The following is a 9,232-nucleotide window of genomic DNA, read 5'->3' on the forward strand; positions in this document are numbered from 1 at the left end:
CACTAGCTACAAACATCATCTAGTTCTGTAGTAGTAAAGAACTATTACCATTACAACTATGGTACAATTACCATTACAACTATTTATAAACTACATTCTAACTCCAGCAATGACAGCATCAGGGAAGCCAGCCTTCTGCCTATGGACTTTGTCTATGCTTCTCGCTGCCTCAATAAAGCTACTAATATAACTTTGATAAAAGCGTTAGAAGTACAGATATGGAATAACATATACATAAACATATAAATACCAGCATATATTAACAAAATAAATAGTATTTCAAATAGTTATTTAAATAGCAAACCTAGAAAACAAGACAATTAGCTCAGAATAAGGCTGCGTGCTGAGCCTATTGTTCTACACTCTGCTCACACTGTACTTCACAGTCAGATGCCTGAGTAACCACGTTGTCAAGTTTACTGATGACATAACAGTAGTGGAGCTCATCATCAATAACGATGAGATGGTGTACAAAGAGGAGGTAGAAGAACTTGAGGCCTGGAGCCAGGAAAATAACCTCTTCATCGATCTCAGCAAGACAAAATAAATGGCTATTGACTTTAGGAGAACTTACAACTCTCACATCCCTCTATACATTGGTGGCACAGCAGTGGAAACTGCGAGCAGTTGCAAATTCCCGGGAGCGCAGATCTCGCACAAGATCTCTTGGTCCCAGAACACATTCTATATAATCAGGAAAGCTCACCATCACCTCTACCTTCTGAAGTGGTTGAGGAGAGCTGGACTATGCACATCAATACTCAGGTCCTTCTACAGATGCACAGTTGAGAGCATCCTAACGTACCACATAACTGCATGGTATGGAAACTGTACTATGGCAGACAGGAATGCCCTATAACGGGTAGTCAATACTGCCCATACATCACCAGCCTACCCACCATCAAGGATGTATATACAGAAAGGTGTCAGAAAATGGCCAGTAACATCATAAGAGATCCCACCCATCCTGCTCATGGACTGTCCCATTCCATCTGAGAGGAGGCTATATGCCATCCCCACCAGGATGACCAGACTCAAAAGCAGTTACCTTCTCTTAGCAGTAAGGCTGATGATCACCTCCAACCACTGATCTGCCTACCCACAGCCCTAATAACATTATTTTATCATACCCTGTTAGACGCTCCTCCACCTAACACGACCTTATGTATATACAATCAATGTACAGAGGCTATCTTATAAATTTACATTTATTGCGCTATCTTTATTATTATATTCTTTATTTGATGTGCTGCATTAGATTCAGAGTGACAATTATTTAATTCTCCTTTACACTCACCTACTTATATCTTGATTAATAAAAGATGGTTTAAAGTGTTTACAGTGCAGTGAAGTGACTGAGGTATTAGATAGGGGGGTGGGAGTGGTGTCTAACCAGAATGGTCGATCAGATTAACTGCCTGGAGGGGAGGGGAAGAAACTTTTAAGATGGTTTACAAGAGACAATCTGAAGGTGCTGGAAATCCAAGCAACATACAAAAAATGCTGGAGGAACTCAGCAAAGGGAATTGGCGACATTTCGGGCCAAGACCTCTCAGCAGGACTGGAGAAAAAAAAAATGAGGAGTAAATTTAAATCTCCTTTTAAATCTACTCCTCATCTCTAGTCCTGCTGAAGGGTTTTGGCCTGAAACGTTGACAGTACTCTTTTCCATAGATACTGCCTGGCCTGCTGAGTTCCTCCAGCATTTTGTGTGTGTTGTAAGCAGGAGGGATGGTTAGTAGAAGGAAGCGAACGTGCTAATATGGTTGCTTTGATATTGTGTGAATTACGAACAACAGCACGGGCAGTTTAGAAATGAATGACCAATGCATAGGAAGCTGATGGGCACTGTTAATTGGACAGTAATGTCTATGAACAGTTCAGAATGAAGATGACACTTTAATGAATTAGAGGAACCATGCAGAAACAGGAACAGCATTAAATTCAGAGTACCAGCTGATATTGGAATTGGACTATTGTTGCCACATGTACTGAGTGAAGACTTGTCTTGCATACAGATCAGATCATGACAAAGTGCATTGAGCTAGAACAAGGTAAAAACAAAAATGTGCAACAGTTGCATTGAAAATACAGTCCAGGTACTTTTAGAGACAAAGAAATTAGATTTTAAAATGCAGAATAATTATAATAGAAATAATGAGTTGATCTGTAGAGAGCAACTTGTAACAGGGTTACGAAGCTCCAGTGCAATCTTGCAATCATTGTAGTAAGTTGCAATGTAACTAACATAAGTTGCAATGTGCCAAACATAAGACTAACAAGGCACAGTCTGCTTAATCTTGTGCTTCCTCCCTTTAATCCTAGAAATTGAACTGTCAACGTTTCACTACACTCAGTCTCAAGCTTATCGTTACTGAGGTCAGGAAACACAAACCAGCACACTGTATTCTTGATGCAGTCTCACCAGGTCTTTATATCAGAATCAGAATCAGGTTTATTATCACCAACATGAGTCATGAAATTTGTTAACTTAGCAGCAGCAGTAGAATGCAATACATGACAACATAAAGGAAAAAAATAATAAATAAATAAATCTATTACAGTATATGTATATTGAATAAATTAAAATCACGCAAAAACAGAAATAATATATATTAAAAAGGAGAGGTAGTGTTCATGGGTTCAATGTTCATTTAGGAATCAGATGGCAGAGGGGAAGAAGCTGTTCCTGAATGGCTGAGTGTGTGCCTTCAGGCTTCTGTATCTCCTACCTTATGGTAACAGTGAGAAAAGGGCATGCCCTGGGTGCTGGATGTCCTTAATAATGGGTGCTGCCTTTCTGAGACACCGCTCCCTGAAGAAGTCCTGGGTACTTTGTAGGCGAGTACCCAAGATGCAGCCAACTAAGCATACAACCGTCTGCAGATTCTTCTGGTCCTGACCAGTAGCCCTCCACCCCCGCCCCCCCATACCAGACAGTGATGCAGCCTGTCAGGATGTTCTCCACGGTAGATCTATAGAAGTTTTTGAGTGTATTTGTTGACATACCAAATCTCTTCAAACTCCTCATGAAGTATAGTCACTGTTTTGCCTTTTTATAGCTGCATCGATATGTTGGGACCAGGTTAGGTCCTCAGAGATCTTGACACCCAGGAACTTAAAACTGTTCACTCTCTCCACTTCTGATCCCTCTATGAGGATTGGTATGTGTTCCTTCGTCTTACCCTTCCTGAAGTCCACAATCAGCTCTTTCGTCTTACTGACATTGAGTGCAAGCATGTTGCTGCAATATCACTCCACTAGTTGGTATATCTCGCTCATGTATGCCCTCTTGTCTCCATCCGAGATTCTACCAACAAAGACTGTATCATCAGCAAATTTATAGATGGTGTTTGAGCTATGCCTAGCCATGCAGTCAAGGGTGTAAAGAGCGTAGAGAAGTGGATTAAGCACACACCTTTGAGGTTCACCACTGTTGATTGTCATCAAGGAGGAGATATTATCACCAATCTGTACAGATTGCGATTTTCTGGTTAGGAAGTCAAGGATTCAATTGCAGAGAGATGTACAGAGGCTCAGGTCTGTGACTTATCAATCAGGATCATTGGAGCAGGATGACTATTCTTTCCACTCAAATCTTCTTAGAATTAAGGCAAACAAAGTCAATTCTATGAAAATAAAGCATCTGATATATCTCTGTTGGGATGTGTTGCAAGAACAAAAATTAGAATTTCAACCTGATTTTTGATCATTGAATAACCTCCTCTTGTGCCAAACTGCATTGTGTAGTTGACTTTGATACATACCAAGGTTACTCCAAGGCTGTCTGGCAGATGCTTCTGAAAAATGATGAAGCTGAATAAAGAAACTTTATCCTTGTAGGCCAGAAAGGTATTACACCTTTTTATTTGGAAGTCAAGCAATACAATAGATCAGATTGATAAAAATTTTCCCTGACAGGAACATGACAACCTTTCCAAAGCAACTGAACACATCAACTGCAAAGCTGACAGATGAACTTATAGATACATTTAATTGAAACAGAGAATCTCAAAATTCAACATTCAATGTAAATTCATTATCTTAGTACATATATATCACAATATATTACCCTGAGACTCATTGTCTTGTGTGAATTCACAGTAAATAGAAAGAAACACAATAGAATTAATGAAAACTCACACAGGACAGAACAACTAATAGGATAAACAACCAACTTGTAAAAGATAACAGTTTGTGCAAATACAAAAAGAAACAAAATAAATAATTAAACAATAAATAAGCAAGAAGTTAAGTTCCACTTAGTCCTAGATGAACAGAAATAGCCAGTGCTACCTACTCATGCTGTAATGCATTGGTCATTAAAGGGAAATTTAAAGTAAAGTTGGAGAGTCTGACTAAGGCAGTGATAGTTGAGCCACATAACATGTGCAAGCACCAAGCATCCAGCTTAGCGTATGATGAGATAGCAATCGTCAAGATGAGCATTTTCTCCGTACAGCTCCTTAGCTTGTGCTCATGTGCTATCTGCTGTCCTGTACATATTCACAGCCTTTTCTAATGTCAAATCTTTTTCACGAAGCAAGCTTTCTCTGAGCTCATTATCTGGGATTCGACAACCTATTTTGTCTCTAACCACTAAGTCTCTGAAATCTACAAACTTACAGGAATTGCTCAGTGTGTGAAGCTCAGCTAAGTATTGGTCAAAGCTAACACTTTGTTTCTGGTTACAGGAGAAGAACTTATATCTCTCAAATGTGATGTTTTTACTTGGGACAAGATAGTTGTCAAATTTTGTCACTGGAGTGTCCAGTTTAAAGTCTATCTCATCAACTTGAAAGCTGTTGTAGATGTCCAGTAACCTGCTTAGCTGCAGGAGGATTTAGGTTATCCATTACAGAATTTTTGGGCTCTCACTTGGTATTCTCTTGGTGAATCTAGTGAACTTAGGCAGCTTAAAAACATAATGTGCTGTCTGGGTGGCAGCTTCAAAGCAATGTTATCTCTTGCCAGCAGCTTCTCTCCATCGGAACAAGTGTCTCATTCTTAGTCACTTGCGGTATTCATTTATGCTCCATCTTCAGACCTCACACCGACTTCTGGCACCAGGCTATGTTTGTTCAGAGTAAAGACAAACCTGTGTGGGTAAAAATTTAACAGGTTTATTCTGTTCTGTTTACTTACAGAATGGCTTCAGCTCGACTACATTTTACTTGGGACACTCCGCCCTGCCTAAAGGGTGTGTGTTCTGTTCACCAACGTCATCTCCAGTTCTGGGTGAACCGCCCACATTGCACACTAGGTACTGATTATACTGGTACTGTGTTAGAAAAACACACACAGTAACACGTTCCGCTTCATATTGCTCTGGGTTAGAACATTCCAGAGATTCACCACCTTCTGAGAGATAGAATTCCTACATGCCTCAGTTTTAAATGACTACCTCTTACTTTGTAACTATGACCTCTTTCATTTCTCTCCTAAGAGAGAGGAAACATCTCAACACCTACCCCTTTATGATCTTATGTGTTTCAATAAGATCACCAGTCATTCTTCTACGTCAAAGCATCTTTCAGTTGGTTGCGATCTGTCATCCCTGAAGTGATGGTCATTGAAAATGCATTGCAGCTCACAGAAGACAGTTCCATTTGGCTGTTTAATCACTGGACAATAGCACTGACCTTTCTACTGAGTAATAAATAGCACAGAACATTTTAATGTTGGTCAAAGAACTGCTCCATCATTACAGACAGAGCACTGTTAAGCACCCAAGCCTTCTACTATACCTGAACCCAAGGGTGATGAGCATTGAATCATGAGATCCCAATAACAAAGAGGCTGATGGAAGTACAAAACAAGTAAAGGAAGGCAACCACAAATTTATATGCACAGTGCAGCAACAGAGCTGCCGAAGATCTGTCTCCAGCAAGAGTTGGAGACAGCATGAAGGAGTGACCTTATAGAAGTATAGGAATTAGGCAAGATCATAGTCTCATTCCCAGTATGTGTAATTTTAAAACTAAAGGGTATAGATTTAAGGTGAGAGTGGAAAAATTAAGAAGATTTTCACACAAAATGTGGTGGGTATATGGAACAAGTTGCCAGAGGAAGCTAAAGAAGCAGGTACAATTACATTTTAAAAAAATATTTGGATGTTCATATCGATATAATAGGCTTAGTGGGATACAGATCAAATGCAGGCAATGGGATGAGCTGCAGGAGGACTTAGGTTATCCATTACAGAATTTTTGGGCTCTCACTTGGTATTCTCTTGGTGAATCTAGTGAACTTAGGCAGCTTAAAAACATAATGTGCTGTCTGGGTGGCAGCTTCAAAGCAATGTTATCTCTTGCCAGCAGCTTCTCTCCATCGGAACAAGTGTCTCATTCTTAGTCACTTGCGGTATTCATTTATGCTCCATCTTCAGACCTCACACCGACTTCTGGCACCAGGCTATGTTTGTTCAGAGTAAAGACAAACCTGTGTGGGTAAAAATTTAACAGGTTTATTCTGTTCTGTTTACTTACAGAATGGCTTCAGCTCGACTACATTTTACTTGGGACACTCCGCCCTGCCTAAAGGGTGTGTGTTCTGTTCACCAACGTCATCTCCAGTTCTGGGTGAACCGCCCACATTGCACACTAGGTACTGATTATACTGGTACTGTGTTAGAAAAACACACACAGTAACACGTTCCGCTTCATATTGCTCTGGGTTAGAACATTCCAGAGATTCACCACCTTCTGAGAGATAGAATTCCTACATGCCTCAGTTTTAAATGACTACCTCTTACTTTGTAACTATGACCTCTTTCATTTCTCTCCTAAGAGAGAGGAAACATCTCAACACCTACCCCTTTATGATCTTATGTGTTTCAATAAGATCACCAGTCATTCTTCTACGTCAAAGCATCTTTCAGTTGGTTGCGATCTGTCATCCCTGAAGTGATGGTCATTGAAAATGCATTGCAGCTCACAGAAGACAGTTCCATTTGGCTGTTTAATCACTGGACAATAGCACTGACCTTTCTACTGAGTAATAAATAGCACAGAACATTTTAATGTTGGTCAAAGAACTGCTCCATCATTACAGACAGAGCACTGTTAAGCACCCAAGCCTTCTACTATACCTGAACCCAAGGGTGATGAGCATTGAATCATGAGATCCCAATAACAAAGAGGCTGATGGAAGTACAAAACAAGTAAAGGAAGGCAACCACAAATTTATATGCACAGTGCAGCAACAGAGCTGCCGAAGATCTGTCTCCAGCAAGAGTTGGAGACAGCATGAAGGAGTGACCTTATAGAAGTATAGGAATTAGGCAAGATCATAGTCTCATTCCCAGTATGTGTAATTTTAAAACTAAAGGGTATAGATTTAAGGTGAGAGTGGAAAAATTAAGAAGATTTTCACACAAAATGTGGTGGGTATATGGAACAAGTTGCCAGAGGAAGCTAAAGAAGCAGGTACAATTACATTTTAAAAAAATATTTGGATGTTCATATCGATATAATAGGCTTAGTGGGATACAGATCAAATGCAGGCAATGGGATGAGCTGCAGGAGGACTTAGGTTATCCATTACAGAATTTTTGGGCTCTCACTTGGTATTCTCTTGGTGAATCTAGTGAACTTAGGCAGCTTAAAAACATAATGTGCTGTCTGGGTGGCAGCTTCAAAGCAATGATATCTCTTGCCAGCAGCTTCTCTCCATCGGAACAAGTGTCTCATTCTTAGTCACTTGCGGTATTCATTTATGCTCCATCTTCAGACCTCACACCGACTTCTGGCACCAGGCTATGTTTGTTCAGAGTAAAGACAAACCTGTGTGGGTAAAAATTTAACAGGTTTATTCTGTTCTGTTTACTTACAGAATGGCTTCAGCTCGACTACATTTTACTTGGGACACTCCACCCTGCCTAAAGGGTGTGTGTTCTGTTCACCAACGTCATCTCCAGTTCTGGGTGAACCGCCCACATTGCACACTAGGTACTGATTATACTGGTACTGTGTTATATAACACACACAGTAACACGTTCCGCTTCATATTGCTCTGGGTTAGAACATTCCAGAGATTCACCACCTTCTGAGAGATAGAATTCCTACATGCCTCAGTTTTAAATGACTACCTCTTACTTTGTAACTATGACCTCTTTCAATTCTCTCCTAAGAGAGAGGAAACATCTCAACACCTACCCCTTTATGATCTTATGTGTTTCAATAAGATCACCAGTCATTCTTCTACGTCAAAGCATCTTTCAGCTGGTTGCGATCTGTCATCCCTGAAGTGATGGTCATTGAAAATGCATTGCAGCTCACAGAAGACAGTTCCATTTGGCTGTTTAATCACTGGACAATAGCACTGACCTTTCTACTGAGTAATAAATAGCACAGAACGTTTTAATGTTGGTCAAAGAACTGCTCCATCATTACAGACAGAGCACTGTTAAGCACCCAAGCCTTCTACTATACCTGAACCCAAGGGTGATGAGCATTGAATCATGAGATCCCAATAACAAAGAGGCTGATGGAAGTACAAAACAAGTAAAGGAAGGCAACCACAAATTTATATGCACAGTGCAGCAACAGAGCTGCCGAAGATCTGTCTCCAGCAAGAGTTGGAGACAGCATGAAGGAGTGACCTTATAGAAGTATAGGAATTAGGCAAGATCATAGTCTCATTCCCAGTTATGTGTAATTTTAAAACTAAAGGGTATAGATTTAAGGTGAGAGTGGAAAAATTAAGAAGATTTTCACACAAAATGTGGTGGGTATATGGAACAAGTTGCCAGAGGAAGCTAAAGAAGCAGGTACAATTACATTTTTTAAAAATATTTGGATGTTCATATCGATATAATAGGCTTAGTGGGATACAGTTCAAATGCAGGCAATGGGACGAGCTGCAGTCAGACATCTTGGTCAGCAAGGGACCTATTGTATGCCTGTACTATATGACTATGAGGCAATGAAGATGCAGAATGGACACTCACATCACGGCCCAGGTAATCTCAAGACATGAAAGAGGAAGCTTTCCAGATAAAGGGAACAGCTTCTGTTTCCAAAAGACCACTGAAGAGGCTATTCGACTGATTTGAATATTAAAACATTGGCACATACACCACTGAATCTGCAGAGTGGGAGCAGAGCACCAAAGCAAAATAAATCAAAGGAAATATCCATTACAGGTGCTGCAGGACCTGCTGAGTCACATTTTTGCTTTTGTTTCATATTTCCAGTTTCTGCTGTTTGTTTTTATTGCCGTTTACCAAACT

The 9,232-nt window shown here is 40.1% G+C and overlaps 1 long non-coding RNA gene across 1 annotated transcript; it reads right to left on the minus strand.

The window, feature by feature from the left end:
* Positions 1 to 3,892: 3,892 nt before the first annotated feature.
* Positions 3,893 to 8,804, minus strand: LOC140714629 (uncharacterized). The gene is made up of 3 exons (XR_012095955.1): positions 6,815 to 8,804; positions 5,472 to 6,441; positions 3,893 to 5,098 (listed from the first exon to the last, which is right to left on the minus strand). It is a non-coding gene; the product is annotated as an uncharacterized lncRNA (long non-coding RNA).
* Positions 8,805 to 9,232: the final 428 nt, after the last annotated feature.

This window comes from Hemitrygon akajei, chromosome 22 (genome assembly GCF_048418815.1).
Source record: "Hemitrygon akajei chromosome 22, sHemAka1.3, whole genome shotgun sequence".
In the NCBI taxonomy this organism is placed as follows: domain Eukaryota; kingdom Metazoa; phylum Chordata; class Chondrichthyes; order Myliobatiformes; family Dasyatidae; genus Hemitrygon; species Hemitrygon akajei.